Source organism: Falco cherrug, chromosome Z, assembly GCF_023634085.1.
Source record: "Falco cherrug isolate bFalChe1 chromosome Z, bFalChe1.pri, whole genome shotgun sequence".
In the NCBI taxonomy this organism is placed as follows: domain Eukaryota; kingdom Metazoa; phylum Chordata; class Aves; order Falconiformes; family Falconidae; genus Falco; species Falco cherrug.
In genome coordinates this window covers 3780277-3804560 of record NC_073720.1, presented here as the reverse complement: position 1 = coordinate 3804560, position 24284 = coordinate 3780277, and the positions used below count along the sequence as shown (strand labels likewise).

Genomic DNA, 24284 nt, shown 5'->3' with positions numbered 1-24284 from the left:
TTGAACAGAAGCAAAACAAACCTAATTTATGACCTGCTTCTGGATCCTTTAGCCTGTGTAGTTCCAAACAAGGAGATAGTTTATTCTCAGCAGAATCTGAGAAAGTTCTCCCCAACATTAATAACCTCAACTTGCAGGAAACCTGAAGTCTCTATGAAGCTCAAATGAAAATCAAAGCCAGTCTTTTCCCTTTCAGATAGAATACACTCTAGTTAAATCACTCAGTGGAACAGACACGAGAAGACATTTTACTACTTCTACTGCACCTGCAACCCCTCAAAAAACTGCCTTTTGAGGTTCCAGGAGGGCTAATTCTTTCTTCCCCTACAAATGCATATGAGACACCTTGTTTTGTCATACTGGAGAAGCTCAAACCTACTGCCACATACATACTTTTCTGAAGAAGAAGCACATGAGAAAGTGAGATGGTGCCTATCCCTCTCTCCTCATATTCAGGTCAGAGTAGGACAGCTTCAGATATTCCCTTACTGTTCTTGGAGTGTTTTAAGATTTTTTGCTTTGGGGAAGGTGGGGGTGGAGAGTTGGGGGAAGGGGAATCCAGCCCTACTGAGCAATGCCCTCAGATCCACCTCCCAGTTCAGCTTTTCAGCCAATTAGGCCAGCAGTGGGGAGTGACTCTAACAAGCTCCCTCCCAAGGGGCTCCATCTGGCCCACAGCTCCATCTGGCCAGCTCACAGGCCAAAGCTCCAAGAAGTAAAGCCAAGGTCCTGGTTCAGCTTTGACATGAGCTGATGAAGTTCAAGGCAGGTTGCTTGTGATCCATGGGGGAGGGAGCAGAAGCAAAGAAAATTCTTCCTCTGGGTCAGCTTTAGAATGAGAATTTGAAACATGCCTACATAGAGACTCAATTTACACATTAATTAAGTTTATTATTATCTGGTATTGCAATGCATCTTGAAACTGCATAACAGTAGTATCTTTATATAGCTCACTGAAAACAATTACCCACCCACTTTGAAAGTACACTTTTTCCCTCTCACTCACTTTGTGAAGTTTGATAATGAATCAAATGAGAAAACTCATATTTCTCATACCCAGGACTAAATTAAGCACGATCATATTGTTATGAAAGCTTCAGAAGCTGGGTTTTTCTTCAATTACTAAGGACTGCTGCAAATTACAGACAAATGTAGTAATGAAAAGCTATAGTCCTATTAGAAAATTAGCACACAGGCATTCATAGTACACTAAAATGGCATGCAACTGGAGACATGAAAAAGAAGAGAGAGTAATTTTGCTGACCTTCGATTAAGCTACTAATAGGAACAACGTATTTTAGCAACTCTCCTAGAATTGCAAAAGAGGAAAATTACTACAACTGCAGTCGGCCAATCCACCTGTCTCTGCAAAGCACGAAACTTCTTCCACTTACTATTATGAACAACCTCACAGTACTGCTCCTTAAAACTAAAAGGCCTTAATAGCTCCACAAAAGCACCAAATAACCACTCCAAACCACAGCACTTTTAAGTTCTTCTCACCTCATCTGTTTTGACTAGTTTTCCATATGTAACAAATAACAGTTTTGTCACTTTAGAAAATAAATACTGGGCTAAATTTGACAGGAACCGTCACAGTACTGGTTATGAGGTACCTTCTTATTTTTACTTGTACGGCTCAGCAGCTTCTCCACTTTGTTAAGCCACAAACAATTGCATTTACAAGTAGTTATTGCAAGTTCATTTTCAATACAGGCCTAAAGTTAAATGTTCTTCAAACAGGCGAGCCCCCACAGCTCCTTGATAAGCAGAGCTGATGCTGCACCAGATTGTCTGACGGTAAGCTCATATTGCTCCATTGTAATTAAATCTAGCTCGAGCCCCAGACTAAACTGATAGGAGACTCAGGAACTTCTCCCTCGCAGTCTCTTCTTGGTCTTACTTCACACTATGGCCATCAAAGACGTATCATCATAATAAAAATTCATCAGGAACAAAGCCTTACTATTTGTAATGCAGTTTCTCTGCTAGAAGTGGAGCAATGTTTAGGAAGGTTTTCTGCAGTAGCCAATTTCTTCTAGCCCAGAGAGTATTGAACATAGGGCTGCCTGTACTCTCCATTCTATTACAAAAAACTAATCCCATCGCATGACCTGCAGCAATTCAGTTTAACAAATCAACAATTACAAATATTTTGGCAAAGTAAGCTTAGGTATTGTTTGTCTCTCGGCACAGTTCACAACCAGTTTATGGCTTTATGATAAAAGTCATTAAATCCAATCTGAAAAGCAGAATTTACAGCTCACTTAGCAAGTCAGGCCCATAAATGGATGCTTTCAATTACAGGGCATTTACATGCACAACCATTAAGGCAGCATTGAATAAATTTGAAAACACTAGAATATTTTTCATAATAATTAAAACTTTGCGTACTCTATATAAATAAAACTTAGGAATTCTCTTCAGTCTCAAGCAGAGCTCAGATTCATTGTTATCCAGAACCTACTACAAAGCCTGTTCTCCCAGTACTTGTGGGAAATGGATTAGAGAGATGGAAAAAAGTTTTGTTTTTTTAAGGTTCCTCTTAGTAGCAGATTTTTTTTGAGCTCTAATAAACTCAATTATATCAACTGGTGCTCAACACTTCTGAAAGATCAAGTGGAACAGGAAGATGGGAGGACCCAGGAGGGCCTTTCATTTGGAGATTCCCTGTGTAATTCAAGCTTGTCTGATTTTGTGAATCTAGATTCTGTGTGGAGGAAAAGAACAGATCAGTTAAGAGACCAATTTTTTTAACCTCATTTTTTTCAATTGCATTCTTCTTTTTATCATCAAACAGAACCTCAGGAAAGTTGACAAATTCTTCTCCAAGATTACATTACACCCGCCCAGCTTCTTTCATAAAGAAAACTGGATCTTCAAACACTTTTGTTCGCTTCTCTGACTGTCAGTGCAGTCCTAGTCTGAGCCACACAACTGCAGAACAACAATCAACTGCCAGGTTACTCTATTAAACATCCCAATATATTGTTAAATATGTGCTTAGACTCATATTTGAATTAAGTTTAAATCACCTTAAATGAGATCTTCCCCTTACTCTTTTTAAAGGGATTTGTAACTAACACTACCTTTCATCATGATAGTGCTAAGCAAATGGGGGGAAGGGACTTCAAAATTCTCTTTACTTACATTCTTACACACACCCCCATTCACTAGTTTGTAAACACTGCAAGTTTTAGAGCTACAACTCGGAACAAACACACAAATAATCTACTCACGCACCATGCAGAACTCCAACACGGTGATAAAGCATAGGAAAGTCTGAACAGCAACCCTGTTCTGCTAAGAGAAGTCTTTCACCTTAACAACAACAAGAGGGTGGGTTCCCCCCTCCCCCGGAGAACAGAGCAAAGACTAATCAGTCTCTCACTGCAGAGTCCAGCCCCCACAGAAATAATGTCATGAATCAGTCTGAAAGTACAGCTCTCCAGGCTAAGAGAGGAACACTTAAGAACAGGCAAACCTGCTGTTATGTGCGGTCTCCTAATAAGCTGTCATTATAAACTTCTTGCTACAGATGGAATCTGTCTCGTTTATAACCATGAACTGTGATAAAATGAGCTCTACAAGCAATATATACAGGTTGCAGCATTTGCTAGCAGCATTTTCAGAAATACTTGTCTGGTAAATCCAGCAAACAACTTTTTCTTCATGCCATCCACTTGTTTCTAAAGTATTTGAAAAGAACACAACATACATGTGTTGGGGATTTTTTTAGTCAAAAAACTGTGGCGGACAACAAAAAAGACATGAGACTAGGCTGCAGTCTGAATCCCAGCTGTTCAATTCAACAGCTCTCCAAGACTATCACAAGGGCTCTTCACTCATCCACTTTTTTTTTTTTCTCCTTTTATTTCCCCTGAGTGAAGACTGAAAGACCATACTGTGTCACACTTCTTCTCTTCCTCTCCACTCCCCACAAAAATTTACAAATAGGAGCTCGACAACTGTGCAGTAACACCAACTACTTGCTATTATAACAACACAGCTTCTCCCCTGTGCTTATCTAGGTAGATGAAACACTGAACAGATTGTTTACATCTTACAATGCATTGATAGCTACAGCATTAAAACTAATGCCATGAAGAAAACCACTGATCTCAATTCGCATTTCTGGTGTAGGCAGTGTGCATTTCACATCCATGGCTCTGGACTAGGAGAGGAACAGACAAAAGGGCACTGGCTGAAGCAAAGCCTTGCAATCCTAAACACTCCTGTGCAACTTGCTCCTAACTTTCTCCACCACCCCGGCACGAAGTTTTGCACTCCTAATCTCTGCAAGAAAAAAAAGACCGGGCAGAGAGGGAGGGGGACAGGAAGGAGAGGCAGAACTTTTGTGGGTGTCCCCCCCTCCCGTCACCCCCCATACACAGGCCGGAGAGCACAAGCCGGCCCTTCCCAGCCCTACCCGCCCCGCGTCAGGGGCTACTGCGGCGCGTGGAGGGCGGGTGGGGGGTGTGACAGCGATCTCCCTCCCCCCAGCCCCGCTTCCCCTCCCGCAGCCCCAGCGACCGGCCGGCAGGAGCCGCCCCCCGCCCCACGCGGCCGTTCCCCCCCGCCGGCACAGGCGGCCCCCCAGCCCCGGGAAGCCGCCGGGGCCCACCGAGGCCGCCCACCGCCCTCAGCGCCGGCCGCGTCCCACAACAAAGGGGGAGGAGGGCGTGGGGAGGCGCCCCCGTCCCCCGCCGGGACCAGGCCCGTCCCGCCCCCCCCAGCCCGTACACAGCCGGCGGGGCGCCCCTTCCCGAGGAGCGGCCACCCTGTGCTCCCCTCCCGCGGCGCGGCCGGGCCGCCCGCCGAAACCGCCCCAGGACCGACCTCTTCCTCAGCGAGCTGCGCGGCCGCTCTCCTCCCTCAGCGCTGCCTTCCCCTGCGCGCCCGCCCTCCCCGCGCCCATTGGCTCCCATTCTGCCCGCCCCCGGCAGTGGGTGGGAAGACGGCACATTGGCTCGGCCCCCCGTCACTGCAGAAACGTCGGGTGAGGATTGGGTAACGGGAGCCGAGGCCCGGCCCGAGCCGTCGATTGGCGGATTGAGCCACCAATCGACTGCCGGCGGCGGAAAAAAAAAATACAGCGAGAAAAATAAAAAAAAAGACGGGAGGCGAAAGGAGCCGAAGCCGGGTGGGTGGTGCTGCGTGCCCCGCGCGGCGGGGGCGGGGCGGCGCCGCTCATTAGCCGCGCCGGCTGTCACTCCTGGCTCCACACGCCCGCTAGGGGCGGTTGATCGGGAAAGGCGACGCGGAGCGGAGGTTTGAGTGACCCGCAGGTGCGCAGCCGCACTGGCAATGTGAGCGCTCACAGCTGACGACTGCCGTAGCCTTCCGCGCTGGTCCCGGGTGGGAGCTGAGAAAAAGTAGTGCGCTCCTTCCCGCCAGAAATTACCTCAGGCACTGTGGCGGGTCCGGCGAGGATATACCGCCGCCTGCTGTCCTCGAGCAGCCAATAAAGCGTAACTAAATCAAAGTTTAAATGCTCCTTGGGCAAAGGGTGAAGCCCCTTCCCTCAGGCCATGGTGGCCCCTCAGGGGACACAAGGCCGCTGTGTCCCCACAGCCCTAGTGCGGTCAGCATGGCCCTGCTTCTCTGATCTCAGCCTGAGCCAGAGTTAAACTGCCCAAGGCTCCATCTCCTGTGATGGCACAACAGCTCCAGGACGGGTCCTGAGGAGCTGCTGCCATCCTGGTGGCCCCTGAGGTGTGAGGCTGAGGGAAGGCTGCCCTGTAGGCTGCCTGGCCTCCCCCTGCCTGCTGGGGGCTGCCCCCTCACACCCAGCGCCTCTTCCAGAGAACAATTTCCCCCTCCTGTTGGTTTGGCTTTTTTTCTTCTAGCAACTGCCTTCAGTAGACTGTGCAGCTTTAACCACCTGTGGTGTGGTAATGGTGTAATAATATAACCAAATTCCTGCACCGAGGTAAATGCCCAGGCTCACCACAAGTAAATCAGAGCCAGTTGCCCACAACTGGGCGGCCAGGGACCTCTTGGCTACGAAACTCATGGCTGCTTTGCCTGCAGAGCTCCTTGTGGTGCTGCCGCTGCAGGTTCTGATGCACAAGTGGGAAGCCACAAGATGGGAGTTTAACGGCATTTCTTTGGGTGAAAAGGCCTGTTCCTGGTTTGCTGTACATCTGTTGGAGATACTCTGTTTTTCCGCTTCCACTTTTTGATTCTTTTCCTTATTCCCCACTCCGTATATCTTGACTGCCAAGCTACTTCTATGACATGTGAGGTCACATCTCACCAACATACCAGCTTGCTTTCCAGAGATACGCTCTTCTTCCAGACTGAAACAGTTTCTGCACCGGTGACGTAGGTGTTATGATTCAGCATCTTGGGCACGTGTCCCATCTCAACAGGCTTGGTATTCTCAGGAGCCAGGTGAGGCACCCCTCCCATCATTTAGCCCTTCTGACAGAATGATAGATGCGGATTCACAGAAATCTCCCTCTTGCCTTGTCTGTGCTTGAATTTTCCCAGCTGGAAGCAGACATGTAGCTTATTCAGGCTTGTTCTTGTATTTTTTCCCCCAGTGCCATCAGTTTGAGATTCAGGCTGGTCATGAAATAAACACAAAAGTAAAATGGATAAGACACATGCTGCAGACAATGCAGAGCTGCTAACAGATTACCGTCATGTTTTTGAAAGATAAAGAGGTGTTCCAGGCATGTTGTACCTGCAAACAGATACAGGCTATTCAGCCAGCACAGCACTTGCTTTGTGGAGGTTTCACTGCATTCAGAGAGGATTTTTTTTTTCTATGGACAGAAATTAATTAAGCTCAATTTTTTCTGTGGATCTGTGTCAGGTGTTCCCTTCACTTCTTTGCTGCAATAAATCCACAGCCCCCTCTCCTTTTCTATCTGTGAGGCTGACTTCTGATATATCCAAAGCTCCCCTCCATGTCCCCAGCCTACTTTTACTGCCTTGCCGTCTGGGCACAGAGCAGCACGTTATGGCTGGTTCAGGGCTATGTGCGCACCGGCTGGCCAGCCGCCCACCATTTCTCTACTGCGAAGGAAGCCAAACAGTGCTGATAAGGGCTGAGCTCTCTCTGCCTTTCTCCCCGGCACTCTCTTCTCACTAACAAGGTTTTTCTTTTCTAATGCAGCCCCTGTTTGCCCTGAAACTTGACAGACCTTGTATTTCCAAAAGTTCTGTATCTCTGTTAGGCTTGATTGAAATAGGTCAGAAGGTTGACAAGCTTATAGCGGGAGAGTCCGAACACAAAAAACCCAACATTTGCATAAACCTCCTTTCTTTAGGAAAGGAAACTGCAAGCAGCAGTAGAAATAAAGCAAATGGAGGAAGCAGCATCAGGGCTGCAAACCACAGAGCCCAGAAGTTACCTGAGAAGCGTGGCTGCCACAGAGAAGCCAGGCAGTGTGTGTCTGCAGCTTTAATATTGGCCTAGAAAGGGCTCCTAGCCACACACCTGCAACTGCAGAAAAAATACTTCATTTGTTAAAACAAGCAGCAAAACTCAGTCCCTGATACCAAAGCTGGATATTGCTAGGCCTTATTAACTAAACCGCATAGCTCAGCACATTTTGGATGTTAGCGGTTGGGTAGGGGTGGTTGACAGTCCCATTTGGGTTTGAATCTGAGCATCAGCATCTCTCACAAGGTATGCTAACATGGGTCAGAGGGATCAACATCCTCAAAATGGCTTTATTGTACAGAGAGACAGGAAAAGCACAGTGGTATTTCACAGCCACCTGTCTGCTAGAAAGAACAAGGGAAATAATCTAAGATCTAAAGAAAACATGATGAAATAGCAGCTGGCTGCGCTATGCCACAGAGAATACATGTTGACTTCCCAAAGGCTGTGCCCAGATCCCTAAGAGGTAAAAGAAATACACCACCAATATCAGATAACTTCAAAGACACCTAGGATTTCTAAATGACCTGACACTATCAGATATCACTATGTGAAGGTAGAGACAAGTGTGAAGTGCAATGCCAGGAAGGCAAGGCTTGGAGGCAGAGTAGATAGTTTTTGTGTTGAGGTCATTATTACCCACATGTCAAAATGATCTGTTAAACTGGAAAAGAAAAAAAAAAAAAAAGAAAAGAAAAAAAAAGAAAAGAAAAAGGAAGAGCTTTGAACAGAGTTCCAATATAAAAAAGGTGAGCCAGGACATTCAAGACAGGAAATAATGTATGACAAAAATGACCATAAATCCATGGAGAACCACTGCTAAATGGTCGCAGATTGCGTAGCTTGTTCTGTTGAAGCACTAGCATATACTTCAGTAAGTGCTTTGTCTCTTACATTAGTGACTGCAGTGCTTCTTCCCTGCTTACTGTAAATGCCATTTGAGCATGTTATTTCTTCTCTAAACTTACTTTCATCTTCCACAAATCTGCAAAAGATTATGAAAGAATGGTGCACAGAGAAGCTGGGTCTGGAAACTATGAAAGGGACAGATTCCTTTTCATGCCACATTACTTCATGGCCAAATGGCATGAAAGCAGCCTTTCCATCTCATTGCAGGAGTGCCTGCCACAGGGGCAAACAGTCCAACACTTGGAAAAACTTCCCCCCTTGTAGGTAACAGCATGAAAAATCTCTGAGATTGAGATCATATCTCCCTCAGCCTCAGAGTGTTAAATACAGGCTTAAACCTCTTCTCCTTATATCTCATGAAGTTTGTAAGCAGCTTCATGCTGTATCACTTCTTGTGCCAGCCTGAAGAAGGTTAAAGAGGAAACTCCACTTTGCTTTTCCCATCACATAATGAGCAGCATGTCGGTTGATTTTCTAGACAACTAACTGCTGGAGTACTGGCCAAACAGGCGTTACATTAAAGTGACTGGAGGAGAGCTTCAATATCATAAATGAAAAGAAGGCTGTTGCACAAGGCATAAAATTTCCAAAATAAATAGAAACTTCTACTCAGTCATACCATCATGTAGTAGATTAAATTTGTGCAAAGGGCCAAGTACTCCTCAAACTTTAAAAAACACTGTGACTGAAGGCTGGGAGTAACAGCAAAATACATAAAAAGGCATTTCATATTTCTGCTCTTCTATTTATCTTTCCAGTATTGAGTTTCCTCTGAAATGTTGAAACTCAAATCTGTACACTACTTCTTCTGAAATGCAGAAGTATGTTTCCAGTATTACATAAATCACTGTCATTTCAGACTGGGCTGTTAGGAGATTTCAAAGCAAAGCAAAAAAATGGAAAGGAAATGGTCCCACAGTGCAAAAAGAATTGATAGCTTTTGATGTAAACCTACTGTGTCTGTCCTATACCCTTGTCAAAGTGGACTTAAGAAATAACTAGTATTCAAAATAATGCACTAAAAGCGAAGATATGCCTTTCTGACCCATCCTAGTACAAACTGGTTAGTGTTTGTGTTACAAAGTACATTACGTTTATCAGATGGAAGGGAGTTAGACAGTAATCCTTGTAAGCGACATCTCCTGTAAGTAATACATAGCATAAGAATATCTAAATATCTGCTCACATTCTTCATTTACACTGTATAATTCTGAGGAGTAAATGATTTAACTACCTTATCTTAATTCCTAGTGTCTATTTGCACATAAACCCAGTTGCCCTGAGTAACCAAAAGCAGAGCGAGCTGGGAGAGACAGCTTTGGCATAGTCAAACGCTTGAATTTTGAATTCTGTTGCTGCATTAAATTGCTTGACTTTGTGCTGAAATGGATCAGGAACATTCATGCAATCGGGCAGTAAGATCTCACGACAGGAAAATCCCGAAGACCTGGGTCCATCTGAGGAGCTTGGTAGCTCAGATGCAATCATGGATATAATAAGCTCGGTGAACTCAATTTCATACTAGCCCCCTGACATCAAAGCCGCAGTTTTACGCCTAAGTTTAGGTGTGGTCAGCCAGCGCCGAGGAACAGTGATGTCTCACACTGCTTGAACTGGGAATGGTTTTTGATTGTGCCTGGCTGGCAGTGGAGGTTGCAGTTAAGCAGGCTGCCGAGCGTCCGAGATGCTTTTGCAGGACCTGCCACAGGTCCAGCCGCACCTCACTGCTCCCTCCTGAGCTCGAGAGGGGCAGGGGCTCCTCGTGTGAGCTCCCTGGGAGTCCACTTGGACATAGCCCCTCCACTCACTGCTAGCTATGGGACGTCTGCTTTCAGTTGTCAGTAGTCACTGAAAGTGGCTTTTCCTTCATCTGTTTTCCTGATTTTTATAGATTAGAAAAATTTATGTTGTCAGCATTTCTGTTGTTCGTCAGGCTCTCTCTCTGTCCTTTCTTATTACTCCAAATACTGCCCAATTCATCTGCCTGCATCCTTTCTTTTGGATTAGTTGATTAGAAACACATTTATGCTAACCCCAAATAAGCCATCACTAAAATGAAATAGCCTTGTTTACAAAGAGATTTACACAAGTATATCTTTATTGACTTAAATAAACAAGTGTAGTTTGTGAGTAGGCCTGGGGACAATAGCGTTGTTTCTGAATTAATGGTAGGCCTCGGTCCAGCAAGGATTTGTGTACGTGTTTAAATCTATGCAGTGAGTAAGCCATCTGAAGGCGGTGGGATCAGTCGTAGGAACAAAATTCAGCATAAATGCAAACCTTGATATGAATAATTTTTCTATCACCTTATTTCCTTTTTCTGTTTGCTTTTTTTCAGCAAGCTGAAACTAATTCATTACAGTGAAATCTGCAAAATAAAAAAAAAATAGTTTGTGCCTCCCTAGGAAGGATCAAAATAAACCAATTTATGCTGTGATCAGTTATTGCAATACAGTCTGTTTCTGTTTTACACTGTGTAAGATGCACTATGCTAATTAAGCATATGTTTGTATAGATTAGTCTCAATGAGATTTACCCCAGTTTTCTACACCATCTGTGCAAGATTGGTAGCCGAATTGGAAGTGATCTCTGTATATATTGTCTGTATTAGCTGAAGAAGTGCTTAGGATCCTTTGAGGTAAAAGTTTTCTTTATGCTATTATTGGTCTTGCAAAGCTTTAGTTACAGATTTTGAACATTCTCTTTGTGCTTTCAAAAACTAGTGACTTACAACAATATGATTTTAAAAGTTACTGTTATTCTGACGGACAGAACAAATAAAGCAAGAATTCAAAGAACCTGAAAAATCCTTTCTTGCTTGGTTTTATTTAGAGATATAAAACATATATTACTGTTATGCAGGTGAAGATATCACCAAATAAAAATGCTGCCATAATAAAAAATTAGGCTTTAAAAATATACCGGGACTTTATCATTACAAAACTGTCATGTTGTTTATTTCAGCTCTTGGCATTTTATCGTGATGAATAGCTGATGCAAAAAATCTCTATCCTTCTAACAACGCTTGAAGCTAACTGATAGCTATTTCTGTGTAATCCACAGGGAAGTCTGTGTTAGAGCCTCCATCCCTGGCACTCCAACATTACCAGGAAGGCAGGCTGATTTCTTCGACTGGGGTGACACAAGAAGGAGCTTTTTGCATTGGACAGCCTTGGCGTGACACTGTGACAGCCATTGTGTTTACAGAGAATGCTGGAAAGAACGCGAGGATTTATCCCTGCCTCTTCTTGGTGTAAAAGTCAGCTGATTTTGTCTTCCCCCAGTTTAGGATCAAGCTGGTGCAAGAAGCTGGTGCTGGGCAGATGTCCTCTCTCAGCAAAGGAAAATCGACTCTTGGCAAAAGTAAGGGTTGCCCTGTTGTACTTAGAAAATGCCTTTGTGACAATACAGGTGGGCTTCTCACCAGTATTTGGGAGGATATTGTCCTGATGCCATGTTGTGGCTGCAGGATTTGAGGCACTGAGAGGTTAAAAAAATCAGCATTTTACTAGAGTCGTCAAATTTATTACAAACATCTACTCTATGTAATTAATTTCAAAGGCCAAAAACTTTCCCCCACAGAATCCTTCTTTGAGCCTGTAACATTTGCAGCTCTGAGCTATTGCATGTCGGCCAGGGAAAAGGCAGCTTGACTCCAATTACAAACCTATGGTGGGAGAGATGCACCGAATGCCTGGTGAGCTGGTGTGGTGAAAATGTGAGCCTTTCTCTCTTATCTGTAAGAGATCTGTTCAACTTCATCTTCATGCCATTAGATCTCATTATACCTTTTTGTTGGTTTTGTTTTGCTAGACCCATGTCTTTACATAGAAATCTTTATTGCGTATGTGTATTTGGCAACTGGGAGTGAATTGCCCCTCTGTGTTGTGCTTAAATAAACAAACTAAACTGCATTTCTTTCGGCTTTCTCTGCAAGGAGAGTTTCCAAACTTCCATGTTTATCCCAAATCATCTTTTCAACTTCCTTTTTGAAGTATGGACACTGAAACCATCAACAGTGCTTTAATACAGTTACAGTGTTGGAACACTTCTCTGCCTTTATTCAGTTGCCTTCTATTTATGCATTCAGAGGCCCCATTTCCTCTCAGCTACTATGTAAAAAGGGAATATATACTCACAGTGTTTTCAACAGTGACCTGTAAATCCTTCTTAAAGTCACTGCTTCCCAAAACGCAGTCCCTGCTCTTAAAGTTGAGATGTGCAGCCTTGATTCCTTGAGACAGCTGTCTTAAAACCACCCATCTGAGTGACTACATTTACTGCACTGTGCAGATTGGTCTATAAAAGTAATTTGTCAATATTTATGAAACATGGCAGTAGGAAAAGACTCCTAGCTTACAGCCACAGGCAAGGCAAGCTTCTGATTTTTCAGACCTTAGCATTTACAGGTGAAGAAAGGTCAGACAATAATGAGATCTTAAATGCTTTAGGGTAGTATTGCTAGTGAAAATGGAAATAGAGAGGTATGTCTTCTGATAGATGTGACCAAACAAAAGCTGAAAATGCAGTCTAGCTCAGTTAGCTTCTTCATGCAGGTTTGACACAACTGCAGGCAAACATATTACAGATCATATAGTTTTAAGCACCAGAGATAAGGAAAACACAGCACATAGGCTGCAAAAGTCAGATTCAGAACTTAATCAGCCTGTTGATAGATGTCACAGCAAGGAACAGGGCAAGAAAGAGCTACGAAAGAGGAAAGCCCTAGAAAACATCAAAGATGCACACCATGTACAAATAAATAGAAGCAGCAACTGAAATAGAAGCAGTGGTCTGCAAAGAGCAAGAAACAAATGAGAGAGGCTAATATCCAGTAATACTGTTGTATGTGTTCATTCTAAGATAAATTGCTTTCCAAGTCTACAGAAAGAGTAATCTGCAGCAATTTGTAATCTGCAGCAAGTGAAGACAAACAGTAACTTCCCTCAGAAGCAATGTCTTGCTCCCTGTCCACTGGCTTGAAGATTAAAGCAACCCCTGCACCACCCAAAAAAAAAAAAAAAAAAAAAAAAAAGCAGTTTGCACCTCAAGCACTGGCAAGACATGACATTAGAGATGTTCCAAGGACATTGTGTCTTCCTTTGCAGAACAAATGCAAATGCCTCAATCAAACTTAAAAGCTACATCTGATGGTGGGGATTTAAGGCAAGTTTGGGCAGTTATTTTTAAACTCGAGGACCCAGCTGCCCTCTGTGTGTAGTTTTGACCTTCATCGTGTTGAGTGTAACCATAGGCTTCTCCTTAGCTAACACAGGTGATAGATGCTTGTGCTTTTGCAGGGCAGAGGCTGACAGTTTTGGCCCTGTGAAGCCCAGACTGGTTCTGATGGGTGACTTTATCACAATGCAAAGCCCTGAAGGGCCTTGAATTGGGTGCAATTACTGCTGTTAAATTTTGTGTATGAAGCTGAGCTTGCCTCTGGCCCACCAGTGAGAAAAAAAGCCCTGTTGAAGTTAAAGGCAACAGAAGAATTGTCCGGAAAACCCTTTCCAGGATGTGTCTATAATTTGACCAGAGCTGAAAACCTTTTGATTGAACTCAATAGCTCAGGGTTTGCAAGTGCCATAACCAGAGCAACACAGAGTTCAGGGCGGGCTGCTTACCCAGGTCCTGGGTGAATTTTGCAATGCATCAAACTCGGCATTACAGGTGACTACACTGTCTGGGGAGGAAGAGAGTTGGGGAATGTCAGTCTGAACTCTGTCCACTCTTAAGACACACAACAGAGACATGCCTGGAGCAGGCTTTGAGTCCAGGAGTCGTTCTGCCCCCAAGAAAAATGCCCAGCACAAACACTAATGACTCTGCTGATGGGCACTGGCAGCTCTGATGCTCCCGGAATGAATTGTCCCCTCCTGGTAATGCTCAGAGAAATGACAGCCCGTGTGCTTGGGCTTCTTTCTGATTATCCATTCCTGGCTGCTATCTTCTCATCCTTCAGCTGATGTTCCTGTTATTTCTCCTCTAGTCGATCCGAAGGAAAAGCGTATGTAGCATCTCACCTACCACGTGTCAGTGCCAGACAGCTGATTGTCAGCCTACCCGTGAAACTGTCTAGACACAGTGATGTGCTGTCAAATGCACAAAGTTAACAAAATGATAGGGGAGAATATTTTCCCCGTGAATCCTCTTTCAATCATCATCTCAGAGGTTATTTGTGTCAGTGACATGTACAACATTTTCAGATGAAGACATGATTTGATTAATCAGCTCTGCCTCTTTAAGGTGTTCTAGGGTTTTTTTCTGAAGTCCATCTCTGCCATCAGCTCAGGCTTACATAAATTCCCCAGGCACATACAATGCTGCAGTTACAAGTAGTTTGCACTTATTTAACAGGTAGTGTCAGTAGATAATGGTCTCCCGCTGCTAGATAAAGCCAGAAGAAAAGCCATGACATTTTACACTTGCATACATTTAAAAATGAAGGCTAGTGGCTTGGAAAAAGCATCTCTTTTGAAACAGACCATCAGTTTCTCTTCTTAGGTTGCTTCTCAGCAAAACACTGAGCGGGCCGTTGGGGGTGTGGGGAGGAACAAGAGAATCATCCCAGGGCATTTACAATTTCAGACAGATAAGATTGTCACCATGAAGAGATCCTGCCATTCCCCTCTCCTGACTTTTTACCCTTTTTTGAGCACGCTGACTTAACAGCAGCTGATATGACTCAAATTGGTGACATGGCCCGATTACAGCTGGAAACCTGGGCAAGGCCATCAGATTGCTCATAAAGTGCATTACCTGAAAGAGCTCCATGCTCGGAGCCAGGAGCTGCATCATGTGGCCACTGTCTGGGGCAAGAACAAAGCCTAGAGAAGGGAGATCAGAGAAAGAGGGTCAACCTCCCTGGCTGTGCCATTGTACTTACAGTCCCAGAAAAGAGTATTTGGAACATGGTTTTGCTTTACAATATATATAAGAAAAGGTGTTTGTGGGATTTACAGGCTAGGTCTGTAGTGTCTTTTTAAGGGGTGCCTTGAGGCTATCTCCACCACTGGCCCCTTATCCTTGCAGACAGATGGTTGGATGCACCAAATGTTAAAATTTAGATGTCAAAGTGTAAGTTAGTCACTCTAAACTTTCTACAGCCATAAGGAAAAGAGGTCTGCCTAGAGGACAGTTCAACTGGCCTATTTTAGAGCTTGTTTTAGAGTGGGATGAATAACCTCCCAGAGTTCCTATTATTCTACACTGACTAAAGTGAGCCTCTTAATTTTTAGATACCTCAGGATGCTTCAGATCTACAAACCTGGCCTGAGACTCCCAGCAGAGCATGCAAGGCCTAAACCTGTAGGGTATAAACCTGGTCTAAACCTGACCATGGCAGTAGCATTTTCTCTTTCACGCAGCATGGTGAGCACATTTGGGACACCAGTGCAGAGCAATGCACGGTGTACGTACCAAGCCAACTAGCTGCAGCCAGAGATGCTGACTGGCATGGAATGAGCAACGCCCAGAGTACTAGACTTCCGGCTTTCAAAACAGGGCGGGCACATCAAAAATGTTGCTGCAGATGGTCCCTGATCTAATGTAAATCCCAAACCATGCCCAAGATTTGTCTGGAAGATGGCAACTGGCTCAGAGCCAAGCCTTTGCCAGGGGCTGTGGCAAACAAAAAGCATGGACAAGGGAGCTCTGTGTGATGGGCTTCCCTGAGACTTCCCACATGCATCTACATACTGGGATCAGACTGAGCTGCCCCACGCTTTGGCATTCTATCCTTCCGCAGCCAAGCAGACCAGACATCCTTCATAGAGCAACTTGGAACTATCCTTCAGTAGGTTAATGCATTCCAGGCAACAGGCTGGGGCACAGAATTTTGTTTTTATTTATACAAATTGGGAAAAAAAACCCATTGCTGTTCCAAAACATCCTCAGCACAATCACAAGATCAAACCCTAATTCTCCAAAGGCAGACAGGTACATTGGCATGATAGACCCAACAATTAAAATACAAATCTGTTGACTACCAGAATGCCTATCTGGCATGTAAATCTCTGGTGTAACACTGTAGTGCCCAGCTGAGCTGGGAAAACTATGGCAAGCTTAGGACAGCGTTTGATGCAGGAGCTCTGGAATTCCCTTCCCTGCTGCTCTTGCACAACATCACTACTTGCCAGTTGTTGCCTTTGTCTCCTGCTCTTCATCCTACAAGTTGCAGCTTTTTAAACTATTGTACATTTGTATTACAGTGTGTCCAGGAAGAAATGACTCAGAAACATTGGCTAAGTTTTTTCACCTTTGATATTTTATTTGTTTATGTTTATGCAGCTTAATATCTGGATGTCAGGTATGTTCCTATGGGACTGCATAGGGGTCCTGCGAGGGGATTTCAGTTTTGCTTCTGCTTATATCCAAGGTAACCCCTATTTTGCTGCCGTTGCCAGCGGACAGCAAGCCGAATCTGCTAGCTTTGTCACTGACTGCAGCTTCATCCTGCACGAGATGGAGGAACCAGTGTGAGGTTGCAGCTTGTGCATACCCCCCTTCACAAAGAGCCAGTAATTGTTAAATAAATTATATGCTTTAGTGTCCGCATGTTAATAACTCTAATCCTACCTCCAACTACCAGGTTTAAAAATGTGATTAGGGAGGATTATACCCCACCTAATGCCTAATCGCTTGTCTGTTCTTAGCTGGCCTTTTATTTCCACACACGCAGCATAAGGGATCTAATCAAACATCTCACACGCACAGAAAATGCCGAGTGAGTTAAAAATCAGTTGAGTGAGAGCAGGTAACAGCTAGAAACCAGACGTGACTGAACACTGAAAAATTAACTAGTGTGGTTACAACTCTGGGCAGCACCCAACCACTCCCTTTGCACCCTGACCATTTAAATGCATGAAAAACCAAAAGAACTGGGAGGTGGAACTCCACCAAACTGTTTTTTTGTAGGTGAAGCATGGGGTTTTTTTCCCCTGTACAATTCTCTTTTTTATTTTACTTTTCATAGGAAAATATGGATGCCTTTTCCAGCAACACTAATGGGCAGACTAGTGAGTGCCACAGCTCAAGAGCTGCCTAAACACTGTCCCCCACAGCAGGTCTCTGAGCACAAGACTTCATTAACTCCTTGCTCCCTGTCTTGGTGTGAGATTCAGTTGCTAGGATGTGGCAAAGAACATGAAGTGACATTTTGTTATCCTGAATTAATCCACTGGTTGAACATCAGTGAGCAGAATCAGGGGACATGATGCTTTTCCCCTTGACTGTGCAAACTGAAATCACCAGCTACTCCATCTCATCTAGAGTTCACTCCACTTCACAGGAGCACCCAGAGCTAATTCACCTCTTCCCCTAACAATGATGAGGGCAGACAGGCAGCACCTCGTGGTGTTCCCCAAGTACCCATACCACCAAGGGAAATGAGTTAATATGAGAACGACTAGGAACAGTGTCTAGAAACCCCCTTCCAAAAAATGAAGGGCCAAGCCCTTCCCTACCGTAAATTGCCATAGCTGTTGACACCACCAGGACCACCCTAGCTGATCAGCTGAGGCTTTGCTTCTGTTTCTTGGAGCACCAGGTCTGTCTCCCTCCCTCCTTCCTTTGCTATATCCACATACCCAGCAGCAGCTCTCAGCCAGGCAAAGCCAAAAGGACCGAGCAATAAGGCACAGGGGTTAGATTTAATTTCTGGTAGCAGCAGTCCAAAAAGAACGCTTGTCTCTGCGTACGTTTTTTAAAGTTTAAAAAAAAAAAATATCACTTTTTCAAGTGGTTTCATGTTGTTGCTCTGTCTTTTGTTTCAATGAAATTAATTATCGTTTGCTTTGAAGTTTGTAATTACAGCACCCTGCTGAGGTATGAAGTGTTGGGAGCCTTGGGGAACCTGGGAGGAGTTGGTGCTGGTGGTTTATCTGCGGTATTTGCTATCAGGAAAATAGGGGAGTATGTATAGTGGAGGAGAACAAACATTTCGCAGGGAACTGAATTTATGTCCCAAACATGAACATAGATGCAAAGCAAAGCATGATAATGGAGAAATATTCAAGGATTTAGCAATTCTGGATTAGAAAGAGGATTTCAGCTGTGTACTTCAAATCTCTAATCTCAAGTGAGCGAGTAATCTAAATCCACCTAATAACAGTGAATGAAATTACATCTTAGCTAAGTAATTACTCCATTTTTTCCTTTGTATCATTCAGAATAAGTTTATCTTTCATTAACTTTCATTGGAGCATTAATTTAAATTGCAATGATTTTAACTATTGGATTTGAAACATCTGTTCTCTTGGTTGATCAAAAACAGCCTTGGTCTCCGTTTTTAGTTTTCAGTGTTAAAAAAAACCCACTGTGCAGCCTGGTGTTCATGTAACCCCAACTGCTTCTTTACTAGACCTCCACCTTGGCTGCTTCGGAGAATTCCAGGTAAGCATTAAGCATTGAAGCAGACGGGCATGGGCGGGATGTGGTAGAGACTGTAGCCAGTGACCTTCCTAGTGAACAGCCCAAAGTCTGCTCAAACACTTAGACCAGAGATATTGTTAAAGCAGTTCTAGTGAGGCAGCACGTGGGATGTCCAGCTGAGGACCAGTACAAAACAATAAAAACTAGGAGATGCTATGCTCACAGTTAAACATGAGACCAAGCTTGCTTACGCTTGGGTGCAAACGTAGACTAAGTTCTGGAGGAGGATGGGAATCAGGGCATATCTTAAGATGGACCCAAAGTTTATATGACCTTGCTGGACTCGGACCTTTTTTTTTTTTTTTTTTTTTTCTGGCCCCAAGTCCAAGCTGTGCACAAAGTGGCTGGACCAAAATTATGCACTCAGCTGTGAGTGAATACAAAGTTCCTGTTGCCATACAACATGATTGTAACTCCCAATTTTTACTCAGTGCCTGCAGTAACATTAAGGTTTTGTTGCAGTCCACCAAAGAAGATGTCATGCAGCACGATGCAGCCGCCTCGTTGGCTGTCGGCAGCAGGGGCTGGAGTTCTGCCTTCTCACTCAGTGCAGCCCTACAGCACAGCTGGGCTCAACCCTCTGCCCTGCATGAGCTTGAAGAGCCTGGGATGGATGCAAGCAAGTGGAAGCCTTTGTGGACCTGTTCCGTGGCTGAGCAAGCAGAGAGAGGCGGCTATGAGGGAGAAAAGGGTCCAAGCTTTGCTAAGGAGCATGTAAGCCTGACTCAGTGTATATCAGAATGGAGTGAATGTAATAATTTGCCTTGTAAATGATTTTGGGCTTGGGGAAGAAAAAAGAAAGCATAACCCCAAGGAGTGGTGACTCAAAGGGTGTGCGTGTGGCGTGATGCTTCCTACAGCCAGTCCCTGCCAGGGAATGTCCCCCCCTACACCAAAATCTAACCCTGCGGTGAGCTGGCGCACTCAGCCAGCTGCCAGCCTGAAGCCTCTGAATAAACCACAGCCTGCTGAGACAAGATAAACGGAGATTTTCACCCTTCTACCTGTGATGATCCAAACCTCCTCACGCCCTCCAACCTGATCCCTCCCTCCCCAGCTGTGGGCAGGGTGCGGACCTCGCTGCCCCACTCCAGCACTAGCCCGGAGCCCATGGGAGCACAGTTATGACAAACACTGCCCAGACCTTCCTCCAGTTTCCACATCTCCCAGCTGGCCCAAAGAGTTGTGCCCTACCATTCTCTAACCAACGTAACCCAGTCTTGGGTGTTCTTGTAGCCAAGGAGGGGGAATTATTAGATTTGAAGACTAGAGCCTATGGAAATTAAAAATACTGAAGGAAAAACTGAGCCAGGCAAGAAAGGAAGGCAAACAGCATGGATGAGGTTAACAGATTTGGGAGATACACAGTTAAAAGACCTTCGTGTTCTGGCCCTAATACATGCTAAACTTTTGCCTCAGAGCTGCTTCACCAGGACAGCAGTGTATCCTCCTGGAGGAACCTGTGCCCAGGTGTTTCAGTCTTCCCATCCACAGAAGATGACTTTCAAGGCCATGTGCAGGAAGGCAAGAGAAGCTGAAGGCTAGCACACTTCAGTAGCCAATGAATTACCTCTCCTGTCCCAGAAGTTTCCAGCAGAAGTTAGAGGCCATCTCACCAGCTGTCTGACAACTCTTAACACTGAGCAAGGGAAAATGCTGCCTACTGTTTGGGCACTTCTGCTGGTGAAAATTACTCACCCAGTGGCCTCCATCTCTACCTGGCTGCTTGTGACTGATCCACAGGTGGCTTTTTAGTTATCAGACTTTTTTTCCTTCTCTGCCTCTGTGACAGCTGAAAATTCAGCTGCTGGATGAACACTGACCTGACCTGCAAATTGGAGGCAGTGCATGGCAAGGAGGGGGAACATGCTTGTGCCTTCCTCATGTCTCTAAGGAAGGAAAGCAAGATCGGCAAGCTTGTATGTTAAAAGAAAAAATTAGAAGACAGTGAGATTCTTTTACCCCACCATTATTTGTGTTTTGCCTCACTTGTATCTTGGGTGTGAAGATGGGTATTAGAAGCGGGGACCTTTGAAGGCTTTAGGACATACTTGGGGCTTGACTGGAGTAAGGGCAACATGCACAAAACAAACAACACAGGGGCTTGAGTTACTGAACTGGCATTGCAGGCGCCACACTTAGGGCAGCTCTTAATGAATCACTGCCAAATCAGGCAACTGGATCCCATTTTAGGTGTCCACATCCAAAATCCAAGCCCTGAATATAGGTTTTCAGCAACTGTTGATGTTTGTCATCATCTCTCAGACTTCAGCCAAACCACCCAAGTTATGGCAGTGTCACCACCACGTTAAGCACTTGCTGTTTATCAGGCCTGAATTTCCTCTGCCATGCTGTGGCCTGCTCACTCCACAGCATGAGCCCTCTCCTGCTGTTTGCATTCAGCTACTCTGGAAAAAAAAAAAATAATTCCCCACAAATGCCTGTCCACCTATTTTTCATGCTCCGAAGGGACTTCTCCCTACGCCGAATGGTACAGTGTCCAGCTAAGATCTGCTGGTGACCTCCCTTCAGACCGGAAAATCTGGACAACCACCCTGCAGCTGGGGTATTTTTTAGAGGAATGTTAGCTTCTTTGGAGGCAGGATTAGGCCATAGAGAGGTTGTTTCCCCCAGTCTCCCTTTTTAAGCTCATTTTGATACCAGAGTCCTCTCCTCTGCAGAGATGGCAACACTGGTGTCACACATAAAGGGTCCAGGCAGCACGGGTCAGACCTATTTCTCAGCTGATTAACATAAACAGTTATTTTTTTCTCCCAAGACATGATATTTTCCACTGAGAATGCCAGTGTTCCCCACAACTGTCCTTTCTCTGATCAGAAGAGAGCTATGAAAAGACACTGCTATTTCATCTAACCATGTGTTTTACCTTCTCACTAATTAAAACCGTGCCTGTTTTTCCTCTCAAGCTGGCACAGGCTCCCATCCCAGCTTGTCTTTGAAGTTACAGTTCCTGACTTTCACTGTCTTTCCCTCCTGCCCTCCTTGTTTTGAAGTAAGAGATCATCCAAGGGACACTGATGTATGCACACTTGAGAGCCCTCCAGCTCTGCTGCGGAGCACAAACAGGCAAGACTGACAAACCAGTATTTGCCCTCTTTTTCCAAGGCAAAGGCTTACAGAACCGTCCGATTCCCAGCTGATTCATAGCGGTGCAGGCTTTCAGGGAGGTGGGCAGGTAGTGGTGCCCCCACCAGGGGCAGAACAGGTCTCAACAATACACTTGTCTTCTTTGAAAAGATAGGTATTGCAGATATCAGGAATTTTCTGGGACACGCATCCTAACACTCGTCAGGAGCCTACAGCCTGGGGGAAAGTCAATGTGGGGAAGAAACTGCCACTTTCTAGTAACGTTTGGGAGGGTTTTAGTCCATGATGTTCAGGGTGTCTTTCTAAACCCACCTCCTCCATCTCAGCTGGAAATTATGGATTTGGGATGTAACTCTTGTCTTGGCAGATGGGGAATGAGCCATCAAAGCTGTTTGTCAATGTTCCCTCTGTAGTCAGTTGGATGTTTTATTCTGCCCTTGATATTTGTTATAGGACAGGATGGGTTATTCCTTGGATACACTTCTCACCACTGCACACAAAAGTAGCCTGGGTGCCAACCCTATAGGTAGCCCAAGACAGCCCACACATGGAAATTCTATGTTTTGTGTTCCAGAAGGTTGAACAGATGATCACAGAGATGGGAAAGTCATAAAACATCAGTCACACTCAAGGGTTAAGGCTCAGTCTCGCTCCATGGACACAGGAGAAAGCAAAATCAGTCCTTCAAATTTCAAGGTTCTGGTGAATTTACAACATAAATTATTCATTGCCCTAAACAAAGACATTCCCTTATCTACCCCATCTTTACTTGCCTGAGCAATAAATATGGCTGCAATTAATTCTGGTGCAGAAGAGCCAATAAAATGAATTATCTCCCATAAACCTTTCCTTCTGCATCCTATTTTCAGGGCAGTAACAAAAGCAAATTGCCAGAAGCTTGTTACAGACATACCATGATGAATTATGAAGATGCTGGAAGACAACACACTCATGCAGATCCTCTTAGGCTTTGGTCCTGCACCAGCAGAGACAACTGCAGCTCCATCCTTGAGCCACCAAGCTCAAGGCTTGCGTGGCTGGGTTCTCTCTCTCATGTGGGCAGGGCTGGAGCTTACAGGTTCACAGTGCTGCAAGGACTCTTCCTTCCCCCTGTGCCTGCACGCGTGAGGAGCTGGATTCTTCAGTTTACAGGAGATGAGCTCAAAATGTGAACTACTACAGCTGTAGGTCCCATTGCAGCCCCTCGGGCATGCAACCCCGAGCAAGCACTTTCTACCCTTCAGGGGGTCCCGAGCTGAAGCAGAGGACAGGGTTGAGGATGGACTAAAGTTCTTTTACTAAGGACTGTTGCCATGGTGGGTGTACTACCTGAAATCAGGGTCGGTTTTGGTCTACAGACTGTAGAAGAATGGCTGCAGAAGCATGGCTTTAGAATCTCTGAAGAGCTGCGCAATCCAGGCCTGGTATCAGAATAGGCCTGTAATCAGAATTGTGCTGAAGTTGCTGTGCTGGAGGTAACAAGAAAGGTAGCCTTGAGCTACTTTTGAATCCTGAGACCAAGTCATTATGTTGTGCCAACAGGCCGTGGCTGTAACGAGCTACAGCTGCTGGGAAAGAGGTGCAGGGCCAAGAGAGATAGGGACCGTACGGGAAAATAGGGAGTAACAAACTACAAGGCTGAAGCACAGCAACACGATTAGCTACATGGATAGAATGCTTATTTCAGTCATGATAATTAGGGGTGTGAGAACCGCACGCGTTTAGAGACTACTAACCAATTTTATTTCTGCTTTACGAATATGCATGTGTATCGGTTCTATGTGAGTAGTGTTAGAAACTAATAAAGCTGAGCAGGATGCATAACTCATATTGAGCGTCTTCTTGACTCCGGCGAACCCTTCTTCCAACAACAGACATCTTCCTAGCTTTAAGTATCTTAGTAAGGAGACCTGCATTTGAGCAAGAGACTCTGGGCTCCCCTTGAAATCAGTGGAAAACCACCAGCACTTTGAGGCATGATCCATTTGTGACATCTAAAGGAAGAGAAGAGAAGCTATGCCCTAAAAGCACCTGTTTATCTGCAGTGACTACCTGAAGATGTCACAGCAATGAGCTTAGATGGTCCAGCTCTAGCATCAATCCAACCCAACATCCCACAGCCAGATCGCAGGGTCCTTGCTTGCTGTAGGTGGACACAACACAGCCCAGCTTATGCCAAAATTCTGGGCAGGACAGGGAACTGAGCACATGTTTTATATATCTTGGGTTAACATGTTACCAGAAAAACATCTTCTCCTTTCCGTCCAGGTTTCCAAACCTGAAGCAAACCAAAAGAAACTCACACCAGGGTCAGTTCCTGCAGACTGCCCGCGTCCCAGAGCACAACCATGGCTTCACTTAGTAGCCCACAGTGGCATTGCTGGGATTTTTAAACGCCTCCTAGCAATTAACAATCCTGAAGCAGGCTGAGCTTTTTTCC

At 44.9% G+C, this 24284-nt stretch overlaps 1 protein-coding gene across 2 annotated transcripts in view; it reads right to left on the bottom strand.

Moving 5' to 3' along the window:
- SMAD2 (SMAD family member 2) overlaps positions 1–19237 on the bottom strand; it is a 67022-nt gene extending 47785 nt beyond the window's left edge. The window contains exons 1-2 of one of the 2 annotated variants that reach the window (XM_055699160.1): positions 19228–19237; positions 4840–4857 (exon numbers count right to left, since the gene is read on the bottom strand). The gene's annotated coding sequence lies outside the window, so the exon portion shown is untranslated. Of the gene's footprint in view, positions 1–4839; positions 4916–19227 lie in introns of those variants that run through there. The other variant, XM_055699161.1, reaches the window with a different exon arrangement.
- Positions 19238–24284: the final 5047 nt, after the last annotated feature.